At 43.4% G+C, this 21477-nt stretch overlaps 1 protein-coding gene across 1 annotated transcript in view; it reads left to right on the forward strand.

Annotated features, from left to right (window-relative positions):
• CCDC85A (coiled-coil domain containing 85A) overlaps positions 1–21477 on the forward strand; it is a 569250-nt gene that overhangs the window by 454301 nt on the left and 93472 nt on the right. The window lies entirely within an intron of this gene.

The following is a 21477-nucleotide window of genomic DNA, read 5'->3' on the forward strand; positions in this document are numbered from 1 at the left end:
ATATTTCCGACTTCGACAGTCCACCCTTTGGCAGTCAACAATAACTGCAACATATTACTAATAAAACTAAAAATATTACATGTACATTATATACAAAGTTCGAATGACCGGGGGAGAGTTGTAGGTGGGAAATGTATAGCCTAGTGGGATAGGAAAAAGCATGTATGTATAAATTAATGTCTATGGGGCATGTATCATTGTGCCGTATATGTTCTAAGTAAGCTTCGAGGTATTGCGAAGTATACATTAAATCCTTCTCATCCCATATTAAGGGTCTGTACATGGGCAAATAAACACTACCAAGCTCTTTTTGGGCAAGGGCTTTTAACCCTCACTTTTTCGGTTTCTTATACCAACAAATGGGGAGTACATTTATCTGATGATACATGGAGAGGAAAAGTATGTAGATAACATTTATTGACTATGTGTGCCATCAACTGAAGGTTGCAGAGATGAGGGTAAGTCACATAAAAATACATTCACATAAATTTGGGTATGGTTGACGTCTTTTCTGGTTGGATGTTTCTGGGTAGAGGGGGAAACAGAGAAAAATGGTGAAAGAAACAGGCCATGAAATTCATTTGCAATCCTTATCATAACACTGTTCCTACAGATGGGTCATAAATTAAATCTGCTGCTGTAACAACGCCCTCACTCCTTAGACTCATCAAATTTGTGCTGTGTTTGCGCCGCGTCAAAATTTGAACACATCTGAATATCAGACCAATAATTATGACGACACCCATGATACAAAGGAGAAACTTTCCTACACTCACAATTACATTTTGCACCCACTCTCCTAATCCAGAAAACCATTTGAGTGGGTTCAACCATGAGGCCCAGGCGGTCAATTCATTAACCACAGCCGTCAAGGTAAGGTTGTGTTTCCGTCGGAAACTACCACTTTAACTGCAAGATCTCGTCCATCTTATGATCGATGATCTCCGTGGGGTCGTCAGTGCTATTCGTAATATACATACAGCACTTCACACCATATTGAGTTGCCAAAGTAACGCAGTACCCACCTGTCACAGCCGTGACATAATTTTGGACCATCCTGTGCTGGACCAGCTCCTTCTTGTAGGCTTGTAACTCCCTGCCCGTGTACCTGAAGGTGGCATCATACATCTCGGTGATATTATCTATCAAGTTTGACAGCGCATGGATGTACTTATAATATATAGTTCCTCTGGCAGTACGGGTGATATCTAATGCGAGAAGGAACTGAATCCTGGTGGATTCATGGATCAAATCAGAGGCTGCGTGCTCTGTCCTATCTATGAGGTGTCTCTTGATGATGTGTTCATAATGGGTATGAGTATAAGGAGTCTGAGCGTTGCGGTGAATGTCTTTCATTTTGTCGTGTGCTATGGTCATAACCTCTGGTAGTACTCTGCCAATATAACATAACCCTTCAGTGCTCGGAGTAAGCCACTTGTACGCTTTCCTCCCACATATGAAATAGGCATCATCTGGGAGAACATAAGGGACAAAATGCAACAACACCATATCACATATCTTCCTTATAAAGAAACCAATCCCTAGTTCTCTCATTTGCTCAGTACAAGTATCGGGCTGGATGATGTGGGCACAATACCTCTGCAATACTTTTCCAGCCCACATGGTTTTGATCCCACGTGTATACCTATACCGAAAGTACTTCCCACTTGTGACTATCTTACGTACAAGTTCGGAGTCGATAGGTATCTTATCAGCTCTGTGTGAAAAGGTCATTGTCTGGTTATTCCATGTCACTTCCCAATTTCCTGGTTTTTGGAAATTAGACACATTAAACACAATAGTGACCTATCTACGTGGTACTGGTGGAGCTTCCAGCTAGGGGGCCTAGATATATTGAATTTCTTGTCCACCGATCTCCCACCCCGTAATTCAAGTACCTCATCTATCGTTAAAGGATATGGCACTAATCCCGACTTACTCTGTCCTTGAGGTACTTGTGAGCACACCCAGCATTCCGTTTGGTTTAAGACCGTACCCACTAATGAGTGGTAATCACTCAAAGGATGTCGGCCAATGTCGATATTACTGTTTGACTGACATCTCTGGATGCACCCATCTTCGACTATGTATCCGCAATGTTTACATATACAATACTCATCAGACAATAACCCTTCACATTGCCTCCGAGCTCCATGACTACCAGATCTCTTACTGATACCAGCATTTACTAGAGTGATATGCTGCTCCTGTGGTCCTATGAATCCGTACTCTCCATCAGAACCCATTCCAGATCCTTGCTCGACATCTCGGGGGCCCTCACAAAAACAGATTGTCCTGATCAAAAACAGAGTCACAAGAAAAAGCCGGAACACAGTCTCTTAGTGTGGATCCATTTCGTTACGGAACAAAAGTAGGAAGAGAGAAAAAGAAAAAGAATGCAGGGGGGGGGGTGAAAAAAGAAAAATGGTACGACAACCGTCCTTTATTTTGTTGATCTCCGTGCTCAGGTGCCGTTCAACAGTCCTGCCTCTTAGCTTTCCCGGAACAAATTCTCTAGTGATACGAGGTTCTCTTCACCTTTCTCTTTGTCACGAGTTTTCTCCGGGTCAGGGACCTTCTTACAGTGGGACAAGTGGATCCAGGTCTCTCTCTCGGTATCCTTTAGTGCTGTCGTGCTTGTCAACAAAACTTGATACGGTCCTTCCCACCTGTCTATGAGGCAACCTGAGCGTAAAAATTTTCGAATCATCACATAATCCCCAGGCTCAATGTCATGACAATTACTGCTTGGTAGGTCAGGAATCGCCAGTTTTAGATTCCTTTGCTGGTTTCTCAGTTGCAGGCTCATCCTAACCAAGTATTGCACAGTTATTTCATTATTGCACTTTAAATCATCCTGGGGGTCTATCATTACATGGGGTTGTCGCCCAAAAAGTACTTCGAAGGGTGATAAGTTAAGCGGTGACCTGGGAGTGGTTCTGATGCTGTACAACACTAATGGCAATGCTTCTGGCTACAACAACCCAGTTTCAGCCATCACTTTGCTCAGCTTGTTCTTAATAGTGCTGTTCATGCTCTCCACCTTCGCACTTGCCTGTGGCCGGTATGGAGTATGCAGCTTGCTATTAATACCCATCAGTTTGCACATGACCTGAAAGACTTCACCTGTAAAATGGGTACCCCTATCACTTTCAATCATTCTAGGGATACCATATCTGCACACAAATTCCTGCACAATTTTCTTTGCAGTAAACACAGCAGTATTTGTGGCAGTGGGGAATGCTTCTACCCAGTTTGAAAAGACATCGGTACATACTAACACATACTTCAAATTTCTACAGGGTGGTAACTGTATGAAGTCGATTTGAATTACCTGAAAATGTCCGTCTGTAGGAGGGATATGGGATGGCTCCGTTGGTATTGTCTTAACAATATTCGACAAGCATGACCTCAACAGTTTAACAAAGTTTTAAGATTTACAGCTCAATGTTTGAGGTACATGGTCAAGAAACAGGTTGTCTTCAGAAAGTTCGGAGAACAATTTCTAAAGAAACAGTAGGTCTCAAAGCAAGAAGGGTGCACTTCCTCAGGGCCACTCTTCACTATAAAGTTGTCTTGCCCGTTTGTCCAGATCTTTTTGTTTTTCTTGGATATACAGTAACTCGTATTTTATTTACTACTTTTCTTTTTAAAATATTAAAAACAAAATAGTAGATACCCTTTTTATAGAAGAAAAAAACACAGAGAGCATTTGAATCTTACATTTCCAAAAGATCCTTAGATGAATAGCACTTTAATTAGCAAAATAAAGAGTATATAAAAATATTACAGTCAAAATTTTAGCATCCATCATAGAAAATTACCAAGCCAAGTCATTTACAACATTCTAAAGAAGATAAACAGCCTTCTAATGAAAAATGCACAAATCATTTAGCAAAATATCTCAAACAGCTGACAGGATAAAAATAAAAACAAGCAAACAAAATAAACACATTGCAAGGTTTCAGGAACCAACACTTCCACCTATAAACAAATGCAATTATCTACCCAAAGCATGTCCAAGTGAAGATTATTATATATTGCTCTTGCCAAGGCTTGTTTAGGTATCTTAGCAAAAGTAGTAATTACTTGTGTAATCAATTGTTGTTTGTTTATTTAAACTAATTAACAATCCTTTTTTTATTTCAATGTTGTCAATCAGTGGTAAGGATTTCTTGAGTAAAATCCATTTTGATGCGATTATGTAATAACATGTAAACATGGAGAAAAGACTATTACTGTATGTTATTTATTTTACTTGTGATTGATATCGCTCTCGATGAGGGTTTAGTCGCAAAGTGAGTGACAGATAGACAGCACTGGGGGTGGTAATGGGGAGTGGCCGGGCAAACGCATGCCTTGGCCGTTTAGATGGCATTTTTGGGCGTGCATAAATTAGCTGTTGCAATCTAATTTTCTACTGGAGAGGTTGCAGCATCCCAGGAGAACTGCTAATCCTGTGCAACGTCAAAGGCACTCAGAGTCTGCGTGATGACCCAATAAGCGATTATGGTACCGATGTTTCAGCACTTGTATGCTGTCGGATGGGAATCAGAAGGCAGCAGTGGGCTCCTCTATGCTCAGGTTAACTTCTGCCCATATTAGTATATAGTAGCAATTGCAGACAGCAACCATTTCTGAATGAGACCCAGTATTTTTTCTTAATTAGTTTCGGTGGCATGATTAGTTAAGTATATTGTCATCAAACATAATTTAAGGCATAACAATAAAAAATCTATACAAAGCTATTTTGTAGATGAAATATGTATCTTACTGTAACCTGATAAAAACATTTCAGCATGCATTCTTATGATTGGTGTTCCTAATGATGTACCACATACTTGTTAATAACAATTCTTGTCAAACACATTAACAAATGATATCATTTTTAAATCTTTTCACTGCTTATACTCAGCGGGAGCCAATGTTATCTGAAACAGGACATTATGCAGACAAAAAAGGAAATAGTTTTACCTGGTAATTTATAATAGCAAATAAATTCACAGTTAATTATAATGGGTTTATCTGAAGTCTCAGTTTGGAATAACACTTATTGTATGTTATTTAATTACTTCTGATTTACTCAAACAATTTGTGGGGGGGGTGGCACGGTTTGACTGGCAAGATAGGTGGTTGCATGGAGGAAGAACTCCTGCTCGCTGCTTGGAGGGGTCTGTGGTTTCTCTCCGCTAACCCTGTCTGTATCTCACTGTCCGGTATCGGTGAGGACTTGCTGCAGAGCTGGGGGATGGTCTACTTCATCCCTGCAGGCTGCGGCCTCCCTGTCATCTCAGATTTGGGACCTCACTGTGTGTGACCTGCCGCGCCATGCCAGAAGTGCGGTGATGGGCTGCGGCTTACTGCCAATGGGGACTGGGTGCCTCCACAGGTCCGGGACCCTCTCCAGCAAGTCTGCTCCTCTGCATATGCCTGTGCTCTGTCTGCCGGCCAGGCAGCTGTTGTGGAACACCATCTGCTGATTGCTCTGTTCTGGATCCTGCTATATGTGCTGCGGCCATCTTGGATGCTGGAGCGTGGTAGACACATCCTCTCCTGCACACCACTGCTAAAGCCCTGCGATGCAGTGCACACAGTACAGACATATACTCACGTACCCTGACTCCTGGTAGTGACTGCTCCTAGGGGGTCTCTGGTTGCTGGCCGGAGGTGAGTGGTCACTGCTATATTATACTATAAATCTGCAGCACACCGTGGTCCAGTAGTTAAAACCTCACGGATACTACTTCTTTTATGCACTGGCCGCTACCTCCTGCATGCTATTATGCTGTATCTCCATATTTAGTGCAGGTCGTTCCCTGCATGGATCCCATTCAGCATTTCTTCACACTGTGTACAGGATTTCTGCTGTATCCTTCCAAATTGCAATATATTCCTTAACATTTATACATACACTCAATCTAGAGCCATTTTCTCTCTCACAGCTCCCTCTTGTGTCCATTATAAAGTAATTCCATTGGCTCCAACTGGTTCCCTACTTCTATTGTTTTGGTCACAAGAGCTGGTTGCCTGTACTATCCCGGCTATAGGCTTCCTGCCAGGCATGTGAGGATGACTGGCTATACACACCTCCATGTGAAACTATCGGTGTCCTAATGGTATGCTAACACCAACACACTGGGAGTCACTACTGTAAAGGCATATCTTATGTATCGCAATACCTGCATACTAGCTCATTTTGCTGACCAACGAAACCTCCTCTTTCTCCTGCCAACTTTGTCTGCCCGAAATATGGTTAGGAACAGTAAATCTTCTCAGAAAGGTATTGCACCTCTTCCAAAGGAGACCATGTCCCAGATGGATCTAAGGCCATTCAAACACCCTATCTCCATTGGGCCCACTGAGGACCTCTCTGCTTCAAGTCCACTTTCAACCCCTGCTACCACTCTGACTCCCTCCCATGTTGCTGAGTTAACTTCCTCATCCAATAAGAGGGATACGGCTCTTCAGGATATCTTATCTTTTATGCAAACCCTTCCCACCAAACAGGATCTTCAAAATACTATTCGTCAGGAACCAGGCTCTATTAGACATGACATCTCACAACTTGCTGTTTACACATCTGCCTTGCAGGATCTTCATGATTCCACCACTGTGTTTATGGGAACACTTTGCGATGTTATCTCGGCACAATCTGCAGAGATTTGTTTGATCCAATCAAGACTGACAGATCTTGATAACAGGGAGAGAAGGAACAATATCAGCATTAGGGTGTGTACACACGGTGAGATATTTTCTTTCGATTTTGACTATATAGTCAAAATCGCAAGAAAAGTTAGTGCAGATCGCAAGGTGAAAGTCACCTTGCGATCCCGATTCGATCCCGATTCGATCCCGATGCGTGGTCCCGCCAGGTCGGCATAGCAAGAAAAGATAGACTGTGCAGGCAAGTAAATCCTTGCTAGATCTGTGTACTATCTAGCTCATCTCACATGTCAATGACCTCTCACATAAGCCAAAATCTCACATAAGCCAAAATTGTAAGCACACATAGGCCCTCATTCCGAGTTGATCGCTCGCTAGCTGCTTTTAGCAGCAGTGCAAACGCTAGGCCGCCGCCCTCTGGGAGTGTATCTTAGCTTAGCAGAAGTGCGAATGAAAGGTTAGCAGAACTGCTCGTAAACATTTTCATGCAGTTTCTGAGCAGCTCCAGACCTACTCCTACCTTGCGATCACTTCAGTCAGTTTAGTTCCTGCTTTGACGTCACAAACACGCCCTGCGTTCGGCCAGCCACTCCCCCATTTTTCCAGGCACGCCTGCGTTTTCACCTGTCATGTCTGTGTTTTTAGCACACTCCCTAAAAACGGCTAGTTACCACCCAGAAACACCCACTTCCTGTCAATCACTCACCAATCAGCAGAGCGACAGAAAAGCGTCGCTCGACCTTGTGTAAAACTGCATAGTTTTGTGTGAAAGTACTTTATGCGTGCGTACTGCAGCCCGTACGCATGCGCAGAAATGCTGATTTTTAGCCTGATCGCTACGCTGCAAACAACGGCAGCTAGCGATCAACTCGGTATGAGGGCCCTAGTCCATATCTCAAGAAAAGTAAGTCAAAATCTGTGCTATCTGGGCTCTGGGGAGTTCAAGGGAAATCGCAAGCGAAAATCGGGCATAGCAAGGATCTCACCATGTGTACACACCGTTAGGGTTTAACCAGAAGATGTTCCTCGATCAGGTTTGGTGGATGCCCTCACAAAGATTTTTAATGACCTCCTGGAAAATGGCCCCAATGACACTATTACCTTTGACAGGGCTCCTCATGCTCTTAGACCGAGATCACTTCCCTCTGATCGCCCACGTGATGTTATCTGTTGTCTCCGCTATTTCTCCCAGAAAGATGACATTATGCAGAATGTCCAACAGTTGGATTGCATTGACTACAATGGCCAGGTGATCCATATTTATCAGGATTTGTTATGGCACACTCTTCAACAACGGAAGACCCTCAAACCTGTTGCAGATGAGCTCCGTAAAAGACAGTTGAAATACTGTTGGGGCTTTCTCTTTAACCTTCAGGTCTCTTCAGCCAGTAAACTTCACACATTGACCTCTCCTTCTGACCTCATTCCATTTTGTACTGGACTTGGCCTACCAAAGATTGAGATACCTAACTGGGAATTTGCTACACCTGAATTATGACTTCCGCAACAAAGTGGTCAGAATTCTTCATTGCAGATGGTCCGTGGCCCTGGAAGGAGATTGGGTACCTCCCCACCTCATCAGGATGCAGCCGTTACCTGAGAGACACACAGACTCCTACCTAGGTTTCATTTATGTTTTTCTTCTTCCTAGCAGATTAGGATTTAGAAGTCTCAACAATTTGGTGAGAATTTTGTTCTTGTTGATTGTCTATTGATCTGACGTCTGACCACACTGTTGGTCTGGACTCAGAATTACTCCTTCTGAGCTTGGTCTCATCCTTGGACACTTTGATAATTGATATGTTACTAATGACAGCTATACAGTTTTTTTTACTACTTTATTGCTAAAGAATATTTGTTCTTTCTAGTGCCCTGACTGGTGACTCCCTTGCCCCACACCCGCACCTGGCCACTATGCCTCTTGGGCTCCTAGAGTCTAGTGACACCAGTTGCTCCACAGCATGTTATGTTCATTGTTCTTGTTTTTCTTGTGTTTGTTCTGTTTTTCTTCACCACCCTCTTTTTCATTCCTGCTCTTCTTCTACTCCTTTTTCTCACTGTCATCCGGGGAACTCATTTTTACTTTGTTGACTCTCTGTTTCCATGACATTGCCAGGTAAACTCAAAATAATGTTGCTTAATGCCCGAGGCCTCAATGTTCAAGAAAAGAGATCTACCCTACTTAAAACCCTATTGGCAGATAGAATCGACATACTGTAGCTCTAATACAAGAGACCCATTTTAAAATTTCTGCACGTAGCTTACCAATCACCGATTTCCACTAGCCTACTTTGCTAACAACCCAGATAGCAAAACTAAGGGTGTGGCAATAGTGTTCTCCAAAAACGTACAAGTTACTGATGTCACTATTCATAGACTCATCCTGGGAAGACTGCTTCTTGCTAAATGCTAAATATTTTCACAAGTCTATACTTTTACAGTGATATATGCACCTAACCAAGAGCAGTCTTATTTCTTTACTTCTCACCTTCTCCACCTGGATTCTATTTTTTCTGGCATTGTGGTATTGGGGGGGACTTAAATTGAACTATGGACCCGTCTCTTGATTCTTCAGCTTCAGCCCCTAGATTTTCTGAGTTAAAATACTGACAGATTAGGAAGATTTTCCTGAACTCCAGCTGGCCGACTCCTGGAGGGTCCTTCACCATACGGGTCATGACTACTCATTCTTCTCCAACCTGCATAAGGTTTACACTTGATTAGACTACCTGTTTAATAGTCATAGACATCTTCCCTTTCATGTGGATGCCTCAATTGGTTCGATAACATGGTCTGACCATGCCACTGTATCCGTGTCTTTGTCAGTCTTGCCGCGGTCCCCAGGTCAGTGGACCTGGCACATCAATGAATCTTTACTACAAGATCAATATTGTAAAGGGGAAATTCAGAAGGCCTTATGCGACTATTTCAATATCAATGATACTGCTGAGGTCTCCAAACTCATCCTCTGGGAGGCACATAAATTCACCCTTTGACGTAAACTGATACAACTTGGGTTGTATATAAAGAAACAAAGATCGGCATATATAGCCAAATTGTTACATAAGATTCATACTCTGGATATCTCACACAAAGCTTCATTGTCTGGGGATACATATGTGGAGCTGGCAGAGGCACGGATGCAATTAAATAAAATACTCACTGACAATATCCAACTTTCCATTCGCAAATGTAATCATAAATATTACCAGTGGGGCAATAAACCAGGTCATCTTCTTGCTAATGCGCTTCATGCCCATAGGGCGACTTCATTCATTAGCAATATAAAAACAACACTGGCGCTACCTGCTGTAACACCCTTGACATTGCGGCTTGCTTCGAGTGATAGAACTTGGCTCTATACAATCTGGGTAGGCAGTCTTCAGATGTTGTATCTTCTGACACATCTCAATTTACGACCTACTTGACTAAGATTGCCTATCCTACTCTTCTGCCTGAAAATGGAGAGGCTTTGGAAAGATCTTTTACTTTGCAAAAAGTGGAACAGGTTATTGCCTCTACACCTTCGGGTAAGAGTCCTGGCCCAGATGGCTTCACCATTATTTATTACCAAACATTTAGAGATACTCTGGCCCCTAGGCTCCTCCAAGCCTTTAACTCTATTTCAGCAGACACATATTTTCCAAACCAATCCTTAGAGTCTCACATCACAGTAATACCCAAACATGGTAAAGCTCCCTCGGTATGCTCCTGCTGCAGACCCATTTCCCTGTTAAATGTCAACATCAAACTATTTGCAAAGGTGATGGCGAATAGTTACGTCCCTGTTTACTATATAATGATCAGGTTGGTTTTGTTCCTGGGCGTGAAGCAAAAGATAACACTACTGACCCAAATCCACTTGGCGTCTCGGGGTACACTTCCTACCATATTACTATACACTGATGCCGAAAAGGCTTTTGATAGGGTTATCTGGGTGTTTATGAGGTCTGTGTTGGAGCATATCAGTTTGGGTCCTGTGGCGCTTCATAGAATCATGACTTTATACAAGGCTCCTACTGCTAGGGTTCGAGTCAACGGATCATTGTCTGATCCCTTCTCTATCAGTAATGGAACTAGATAGGACTGCCCGATGTCTCCGTTAATTTTAGAAGCACTGGCCAGAGCCATTAGGGCTAACAAGCTAATTTCTGGCATGATCGTGGGTGACACTAAGTATAAATTAGCCATGTGTGCTGATGATCTCTTGGCGATACTTACCCTACCTCTTCCCTCCCTTCTCTAATGCGTGAATTGGATCTTTTGGTAGGCTTTCCAACTTCAAGTTGGATATGTCCAAATCGAAGACCCTTAATATCACAGTCTCTTCTGCTATGGTAGCCGGTTTGAAGTGTTCCTTCCCTTTTACTTGGAAAGCTTCCCATATTACATATCTGGGTGTTTAATTGCCTCGGGATCTATCCCGTTTGATACCCCTACATTTTCAACCTCTCCTCTGGATGATAAAATTGGATTACAGCAGATGGCATATTAAACAGCTTTCTTGGCTGTGGAGATTAAACGTAGTCAAGATGAATACTCTTCCCAAATTGCTTTACTTCCTCCAATCACTGCCAGTTTATATACCAAACTCCTGGTTTAGATTCGTACAATCACTAATCCAGCAATTCATTTGGTTCTGTAAAAGAACTAGGATCAACTGATCAATTTTGATGAGTCCTGTAAGCTTTGGTGGATTTCAACTCTACTTCCTTGGACTGGACCAGGAGCTGGGAAACTAAGCAATGGGTGGAATTGGAGAGGGTATCCTTGCAAAAATTTCCCGAAATTTTCCCATTGCTTCCCTTGCTACCCAGATCTATACTGACTCACCCAACTATTTCTCCCACGCTTTCTTTTTGGAAGGTAGCGCAACGTAGGCCCTATGTTTCTTCAGAATTCAGCCCCCTGACATCCTTCCTGGACATTTCTGAATTTTCTCCTGGCCTGAATTTGTCACATTTTTCTGGGTGGGTGGATGAGGGACTCCTCAGGATTGGTCAGCTGGTGACATCTGTAGGGCTAAAGCAATTTTCTGACATCAGACTTAAATGGGTAGTCCCACAGACTGATTTTTGGAAAAATTTTTCAGGTGAGATATTTTCTGAATTCTGGTGGTAGACTTTCCCTAGTGTCTAGGGAACTTACGCCCTTCGAGGGGTTGTGTGTTGGACCTTGTGACCCTAGCCATACACTATCTACTTTATATAAACTTTTACAAAATACTGGCTCACTGACTCTCCCTTCCTTCGCTCAAGCATGGGAAAGAGACTTAGGGTTAACCTCACTAAATAGAGACTGGGAGACCATCTTTCTTAAAGCGCATAGCAGTTCTGTGTGTGTACAAATATGGGAAACACCGTACAAAATCTTGATGAGGTGGTATAGACACCCATCTCTTTTACACATTATGTACCCCATGGTCTCTGATAAATGCTGGAAATGCCACACTGCAGTTGGGACCTTATTACATATCTGGTGGGAATGCCCAATCATTCAAACATACTGGACTGAGGTTATAACACTCTATCAAGACATTCTCAATATCCCTATTCCTCTGAATCCGGCCTTTTGGCTATTAAACCACTCTCCCACCACTTTGTTAAAATATAAAACATCTTTACTACGCCATTTAAGTAACACCGCGTGTGCAATAATACCCACATTATGGCGGTCTCCTCACCCTCCTTCACCAAAAGCATGGTTTGCTAGGATTGATTATTATATGACAATGGAAGATATACTCCTGACCTCGGTTGATAAATTATCTAAGTTTACAGCAACTTGGTTTCCTTGGCTTGAATACAAAGCCTCAACAGTCTACAAAGACTACATTTCCTTGATGAATAACTCATAATGACATAGCTTATTTTAGACAGCTTCAAGCTTTCTCATTATATTGTGTATCCCCGGGTCTGCTTTATTCTTTCTTCCTCTCTTCTCTCTTCCACTCTTTTTCCTGTCACTTTTTTTTCACTCCTCCTGATTGCTGAAGATTTACCTGGATCACATACTTTTTCTGGTAGTATTACGGTTTACTGTGAAGGTGAATGTTAGCTTGCAGAAGTGAACATGTTTACTTTGTTGTTTAAAATGTCTCATTTAACTAACTATGCTGTTTCTCAATGTCCTGAGACTACTTCTTTGCTGACTGTTTGCTTCTTTTGATCGTTAAACTGTGATTCCTCTGTTTTGTCAATTCTTTCAATAAAAATAGAATATACAAAAAAAAAAGCAACAAGAACTTGTGGTTCTAAATTTTTTTTAACTAGACAAATTATATTTTAAATGCAAGCCTGATCTTTCCATAATACGTCCGGTCAGAAATGCCCAGTCTCAGAGGGATCTCCCATCACCTCTACACTTTTATTCCCTCCCTCAGTGCCTGTTATGCAGCCAATCACCTCTAATTGGGCGGCTGCAGAGAGGAGCAGCCATCGGTAAATGCAAATGAAGCAGCCCTCAGCCTTCCAATATACAACCTGCAGCCAGGGTTGGCCCAGGCCCAATTTTTTAGTATGCGAGTACAGGTCTGGTATCCATTATCTGGATACCCATTAACTGAAATATTCCGAAAACTGGAATATTTCAGTTCTGTAGTGACGTCATGACGTCATGATCCCAGTACCTACCGCGGATGCGCTGCTGACTCCCAGGACTTGCCTCTGGCTCAAGCAGGCCCACTGGACTGCTTTTCCAACACGCCGGACCCTCTGCTGATGTGCCGGACCCCCCGGACACGTCCGCATAAGAGGTAATCTGTTATCCAGAAAAATACTCAACCTGTATATATTTTGGTACCACTTAGTGAAAAATATAGGGGCAACGCTTAATTGAAAAGGGGCGTGACCACATAATAGTATCAATTCACATTACACCGCACAGTAGAGCCCCTTATACACGTAACACCATAGTATAGCCACAATACACGTTACACCACAGTAGAACTATTTATGCACATTACACCACAGGGGAACCGCTTATCCATGTTACACCACAGAGAAGCCGCTTATATACATTACACCACAGTAGAGCCACTTATACATGTTACACCACAGAGGAGCCGCATATACACGTTACATCACAGAAGAACCCCTTATACACATTACACCACAGAAGATCCATTTATGCACGTTACATAGATTGTATAGGGGGCACACATATGGTACAGGTCCCAGGGGATCACTAACATCCAGAGACCAGGAGAACACTGACACAAAAACATTTTGTATATGAGCACATTGACACACACATATTGTAAAGGGACCAGATGCACACTGACACACACATTGTTCAGCAACCAGGGGCACACTGACACACACACACACACATACACACATACACACTGTACAGGGACACACTGACACACACACACACACACACACACACACACACACACACACACACACACATTGTACAGGGTAGCTGCCTCTACCCATCTGCCATAGTTCCAGCTCCCCTCGTTACCAGATGCTGCACTGTCTTCCTCCCCCTGTTCCCTGGCATCGGGGTAGGGCTGTGTTTACAGCAGTCTCCCAAGAGGTGGAGCGGGTAGTTCCAGGTTTCCTCTGCGTGCTTGTCAGTGGAGCCTGGCTGTTAGTGTCCAGAGTGGGTGAGCAGCGTGCTGCAGCCCCAGCAGGAGTGATGATGACTCACTATTACGGTCTTCAGCAGCGCCCTCATCGGTCTGGCGCTCTACGCAGCTGCATAGTTGTCGTATGTGTATGGCCGGGCCTGCCTGCAGCTGCAGAGAAGAGCAGCGCCTGGGGAATGTAAAGGCGCAATGTAGTGATATATATTGCAATATATCGACAGTCAATTTTTGGAAAAATCAATATTAAAGGGTCTTATTCAGGTTTGTTAGCAAACCAAAAAAGTAAGCAATTGGCAAAACCATGTTGCACTGCAGGTGGGGCAGATGTAACATGTGCAGAGACATTCAGATTTGGGTGTACAAATAAAGCAGCCATTATTTACCCTGTACAAAAACAATAAAACCCACCCAAATCTAAATCTATCAAACCTGAATAACCCCCAATGTTTGGTGTTCAAAAGAAAAAAAAAGTTTTGTATAAGTTTAAATAGATGCACTTAACCTAATTCAATAATAATAAAAAAAAAAATCTGAACGTCTTTCTGAAAAAAGATTAACCAGTTAATTGTTTAAAGAAAGAATTCCCATATTATATTTAGTTCTGAGCGATGGGGCCAAATGTAATAGAGTATGAGTTTTTTTGTGTGGGACAAATTTGCACCTTTTCGCACATTAAAAAGTGTGAGTTTGTCCCAAAACTCAGCAAATGTAATAGCCTGCTTGTGTTGCTTCATCACATTGTGCAAGTTTGACAGAAGCTTGCAGAGATCAGTGAGATCCATGCATGGTTCTGTTTAAAAGTTAATAAGGAGTTAAAAAGTAGAAAAAAAATGGTGTGGGGTCCCCCCCTAAAAAAACAGCACAGGGTTCTCTGAGCCGGTCCTGGTTTAAAAAATACAAGGGCAAATTGACTGAGTGTCACGAGCTACTGCGGCTCGTCTGTTACTCAGGTCCCAGTAGTTACTAGGCAGCCGGGGTTAGCATTAGGCACCAGTGGATGGTTAGGATTAGGCTGCAGGATGGGAAATTAGGGTTAAGGTGCTGGAACAGAGATTAGTGTTAGGCTGTAGGAGGGGAGGTTATGGTTAGGCTGCAGGAGGGGAAGTTAGGGTTAGGCACTGGGGAGAGGATAGGGTTAGGCTGCAGGAGGGGAGGTTAGGGTTAGGCACTGGGGAGAGGTTAGGGTTAGACTATGGGAGGGGGTGTTAGGGTTAGGCACTGGGGAGAGGTTAGGGTTCGGCTATGGGAAGAGACGTTAGGGTTAAGCTGCTGGAGCAGGGGTTAGTGTTAGGCTGTAGGAGGGGTGGTTAGTGTTAGGCTGTAGAAGGGGAGGTTATGGTTAGGTTGCAGGAGGGGAGGTTAGCATTAGCATCAAGGGGAGGTTAAGCTTAGGCACTCAGGGGTAGTTAGGATGAGGCTACAGGAAGCAAGGGTTATGGTTAGGCTGCAGGTAGGGAGGTTAGGGCTAGGCACAGGGGGAGGGGGGGCAGGGATGGGTGGTTAGGTTTAGGCTATGGGAGAGGAGGTTAGGGTAAAGCCGGCCATACACCTAAATATTTTGCTGTCCAATCTGGCTGGTTGGAATAAAAATCTGGTAATGGATGAGAGCAAATGACAATTACCATTTGCTCCCAAACACTGGAAAAATGGTCAGTCAGACAAATTGGTTAAATCCATTTGATTTAACCAATTTGTCTGAACGACCTTTTTGTCAGTTTTATGGCTTTTAGAAGCAAATGGTCAATTGCCATTTGCTGTCATCCATTACCAGGTTTTCATTCCAACCAGCCAGATTGGACAGATAAATTGTTAGGTGTATGGCCAGCTTTAGGCATTATAACTGTTAGGCTGCCGGTGGGGAGGTTAGGGTAAGGCATTATAACTGTTAGGGCGGGATTCAATTCTTTTCACCCCTTTCCGCACCCATTCTGTTCTTGCCCTTGGGGGCGGATGTGGAGGTTAGGGTTAGGCATTAAGGGGTCTATTTACTAAGCCTTGGATGGAGATTAAGTGCACGGAGATAAAGTCCTAGCCAACGAGCTCCTGTCATTTTTCAAACCCAGGCTGTAACATGCCAGGTAGTTGTTGATTGGCTGGTACTTTATCTCCGTGCACTTTATCTCCATCCAAGGCTTAGTAAATAGACCCCTGTAACTGTTAGGCTGTGGGTGGGAGGTTAGGGTTAGGCATTATAACTGTTAGGCTGTGGGTGGGAGGTTAGGGTTAGGCATTATAACTGTTAGGCTGCGGGTGGGAGGTTAGGGTTAGGCATTATAACTGTTAGGCTCCAGGTGGGGAGGTTAGGGTTAGGCATTATAACTGTTAGGATGCAGGTGGGAGGTTAGGGTTAGGCATTATAACTGTTAGGATGCAGGTGGGAGGTTAGGGTTAGGCATTATAACTGTTAGGATGCAGGTGGGAGGTTAGGGTTAGGCATTATAACTGTTAGGCTCCAGGTGGGGAGGTTAGGGTTAGGCATTATAACTGTTAGGATGCAGGTGGGAGGTTAGGGTTAGGCATTATAACTGTTAGGATGCGGGTGGGGAGGTTAGGGTTAGGCATTATAACTGTTAGGCTCCAGGTGGGAGGTTAGGGTTAGGCATTATAACTGTTAGGCTCCAGGTGGGAGGTTAGGGTTAGGCATTATAACTGTTAGGATGCGGGTGGGAGGTTAGGGTTATGCATTATAACTGTTAAGGCCCGTACACACTGGTCGATATATCGTCCGTTCTCTTGAACGGCCGATATGTCGCGGGAGCAGAGCCGGCCCTAACCAATATGATGCCCTAGGCTAGATCTTGGCTGGTGCCCCCTAGCACCACCGCTGGTTCCGCCTCTGACCTTGCACCTCTTTCCCAGCACCACCACCCTCATCCAAAGCAGTCCTTATTTTGGTGTTTGTACCCCCTATATTTTAAATAGGAACAGTTCGCACATTTGGCGCATAGCCCAAAAAGGGGGGTGTTTTTGCTGGCAAGGGGCATGGCCACATAGTAATCTCAATTCCAATTACGCCACACAGTACTGCAACTTTATTTCTCATTTGATCATGAGATAGTGTCCATAATTCATATCACATCCCACAGTAGTATCACTTTACCTTATAAACGTTACTCCTCACAGTAGAGCCCCTTATTCACATTACATCACACTGATTTGCTCCTTATTCACATTACACCAGACCTTATTGCTCTTTATTCACATTAGACGACACAGTAGTGCCCTTTCTATACGCAATGCCACACAGTAATGCCCCTTACACATATGAGACACATTATTAATGTCCTTATAAACATAATGTGCCTTACACATTATGACAACCTTTATTAATGCTCTTTTACACATAATGTCCCTTACACATATGCTGCACATTATTAATGCCCTTATACACATAATGACACACATAGTGCCCCCTACAAATTTGCTGCACATTATTAGTGCCCCATACACATAAAGACACACACAGTAGTACCCTGTTACACATATGCCGCACATTATTAATGCCCTTATACACATAATGACATGCATAGTGCCCCTTACACATATGCCGCACATTATTAATGCCCTTATACACATACTGACACACATAGTGCCCCTTACACATATGTTGCACATTATTAATGTATTTTTACATGACACACATAATGCACCTTACACATATTCCAAACACTACTGCACAACCAACCCACTCACATGCACACAGCACTCACACTGCCACTAACACTGTGACCTCTGCCTCTGCTTGGATACAGATGTGTCCTCATAAATCTTGCCTCAGTGCTAAAGTTAGGCACATTTTTTTTAATGAAAATGCATCTTATTTGCATTGCTATGTGGATATGATGCACAAGCAGCTTCTGCTGATTAAAATGATATGCAGCTTGCCTACATACTGTGTGTGACTGTGGCTGTATCTGCATATGAAATGCTACACACAGAATATAGGCATGCCGCATATCATTTTAATCAGCAGAATCTGCTGATGCCCCCATGCATATCAAATGCCCTAGGCAATTGCCTAGTTTGCCTATGCCTATGGCCGGCTATGCGCGGGAGCGTCGGCCAGTGTGTACGGCCAATACATCTGTGAACTCCGTCGTTCACAGACGTATCGCGTCGGCCGCGCAGCACAGCCGACGGCCAATATATCTACCGATATATTGGCGCGTCGCTGTGTGTGTACGGGGCGGTCGGCCGACCGCTCGTACACATGCTGCGGCGGCCAGCGGTGATTGACAGCTGAACTGGGCGGGCGTGTGTACATGCCCGCCCAGTTCATGACGTCAGTCCCCGACGGATCGGGCAGTGTGTATGCTGAACACACTGCCTGATCCGTCCATAGATATATCTGCAGATCAATTGATCTGCAGATATATCTACTAGTGTGTACCCACCTTTAGGCTCCAGGTGGAAGGTTAGGGTTAGGCATTATAACTGTTAGGCTGTGGGTGCGGAGGTTAGTGTTAGGCATTATAACTGTTAGGCTCCAGGTAGAAGGTTAGGGTTAGGCATTATAACTGTTAGGCTGCAGGTAGAAGGTTAGGGTTAGGCATTATAACTGTTGGGCTCCAGGTGGGAGGTTAGGGTTAGGCATTATAACTGTTAGGTTCCAGGTGGGAGGTTAGGGTTAGGCATTATAACTGTTAGGCTCCAGGTAGAAGGTTAGGGTTAGGCATTATAACTGTTAGGCTCCAGGTAGAAGGTTAGGGTTAGGCATTATAACTGTTAGGCTCCAGGTGGGAGGTTAGTGTTAGGCATTATAATTGTTAGGCTCCAGGTAGAAGGTTAGGGTTAGGCATTATAACTGTTAGGCTCCAGGTAGAAGGTTAGGGTTAGGCATTATAACTGTTAGGCTGCGGGTGGGAGGTTAGGGTTAGGCATTATAACTGTTAGGCTCCAGGTGGGAGGTTAGGGTTAGGCATAGGGGGGTAGATGTATTAACCTGGAGAAGGCATAAGGAAGTGATAAACCAGTGATATAGCAGTGTTAAGTGCAAGGTTATAATGCACCAGCCAATCAGCTTCTAACTTTTAATTTACATATGGGAGCTGATTGGCTGGTGTGTTTATCACATTGCATTTATCACTGATTTATCACTTCCTTATGCCTTCCCCAGGTTAATACATCTGCCCCAATAACTGTTAGGCTGTAGGTGGGGAGGTTAGGCTTAGGCATTATAACTGTTAGGCTGCAGGTGGGAGGTTAGGGTTAGGCATTATAACTGTTAGGCTGCAGGTGGGAGGTTAGGGTTAGGCATTATAACTGTTAGGCTGTGGGTGGGGAGGTTAGGCTTAGGCACCGGGGTAAGAAATGTCACCCAGTAACTAGGACAAAGGTTTCAAAGCAGCTGATATTCTATACAGTATACTGTGACAAAGTCAGTTTGTATCCACATTCGTGCTGTTATGATGTGGCAAATATACATATATAACTTGCAATCCACACTAGTTGCAGTCATTCAGTGACTGTGATGCACTTTTATACTCCCTGTTTTTCCTGGCTGAATCCGCTCTGAAGCATCCCGTTACCTTCCGCAATCTGTAATCTAGCAATCAGTGTTCAGCTGCTTCTCAGTCTGACACCAGGCAGCATAATGAAGCATCCACGAGGCAATTCCCCAGTAACTACAGGTCAGACAGGCAGCCTCTGACCCTCCAGCATCCAAATTCAAAACCTGCAAGATCCAACGCTGGTAGAATAATGTTTTGCCTATTTTTCGGATACGAACATGGCGGGAATATCTAGGCCGGGACTTGAATCCACTTGGAATGGGTACATTCGGTTGGGTTCAGTTTCACCGGCTCATCTCTAGTTATGTTTCTTTTTTTCATTGGTTGCCGTAAAATGGTGCGTAGAGGCCAAGGGCATTGCTTTTCTCAGGGCCTACTATGCTGTTAAGATGACCTGAATATGGGTTGCAACATGTTAAGTTGCTCAGTTATTGAGAGGAGGATGCTGAAAGCTACAATGAAATCTTGTATATCTAATTATTGCTAAATATAATATGCAAAACTTTATTATTTCCTAATGAATACTGCAACACAATCTAAAGAGCATCTGTCAGTAATATATAGGAGAGGCAGCTATACTGTCAGCTGAATCAATATTCATGGGAAAGAACCCTATCAATTCACTAGGACAGCAATCCAATAGTGACAGCAGTGTTTCCTATTGTTAGTGAATTGATAGGCTTCATTTTTATTCAAACTGGCTAAGAAACTATAGTATCAAACACTAGTTTTGCTATAATAAACAGAAATTCTGTATTTACTAGTGTAACTGAATAGTGTGAGCGTACGCATGGTGGCGACATTAGTTACACCTGACAACAGCACAATTATTTTTACTTCTCTTTTTCTGTTCCATGCCTGCAAATCCAGGTCTCCCTGCTTTCACCTTTCTGGCTAATGGATTTAAATAAAGTCAGGGATCGTTACCTCATGTCATACACTGACTATTTGTGAGTATCATTAAATGCAGACACTGTTATCCCACTTACAGTATATTGTGAGCTGTCCCTGCTTTCCAGAGTCTGCTTTCATTTGAGTATCTCATTCATTTTCTTTGAAGGATTTAGATTAAGACATAATTATCATTGGATTTTTTTTTCTACTAAAATGAGAAAATCTCTCACTGACTTCACAGCAAAAATTGAATATCCACAATTTACTAAAGGCATTTTAGATGAAGATTTTACTAAAATCTCCTCTGTTACATACAATTAGCATCAGCCTCATGTTGTTACCACAATTCCCATATCTGTAATGGGAAAAGGAGTCATACTGAATTTAACGTGCTCCAGCTGGGTTACTTTATCAGAATTAGCCCTGCATAGCTAACACCGGCTTCAGATGTCCTTAGAATTGGTTTTTGATTTTGAAGAGAGAGAGAGATCTTTTCTGACTCAGCCCCTCTGTTTCGGCTGCTTCACTGCACTGTCTACCCCTTCCACAGCACAAGATGGAGGACTAATCATCACCTCTATAAACAGGACCTACTGGTCCATTTCCGTGCCAACTAATAGGGGATGGAATCTGCCCACAGGTTTCTGGTACTTGTGAAAGAGGGGATGTAGTTATGTGACCGGTGGTCAGGAAACCATTGGTCACAATACCGACGTCTGTATCCCGACCCCTCAAAATCCTGACAGTCTAGCAGGTACTATTCCCACTCATGGGTGTCCACGCTCGCCACCGAGCCCGCAAGAGGCTTTGTTGCAC

This window comes from Pseudophryne corroboree, chromosome 4 (assembly GCF_028390025.1).
Source record: "Pseudophryne corroboree isolate aPseCor3 chromosome 4, aPseCor3.hap2, whole genome shotgun sequence".
In the NCBI taxonomy this organism is placed as follows: Eukaryota; Metazoa; Chordata; class Amphibia; order Anura; family Myobatrachidae; genus Pseudophryne; species Pseudophryne corroboree.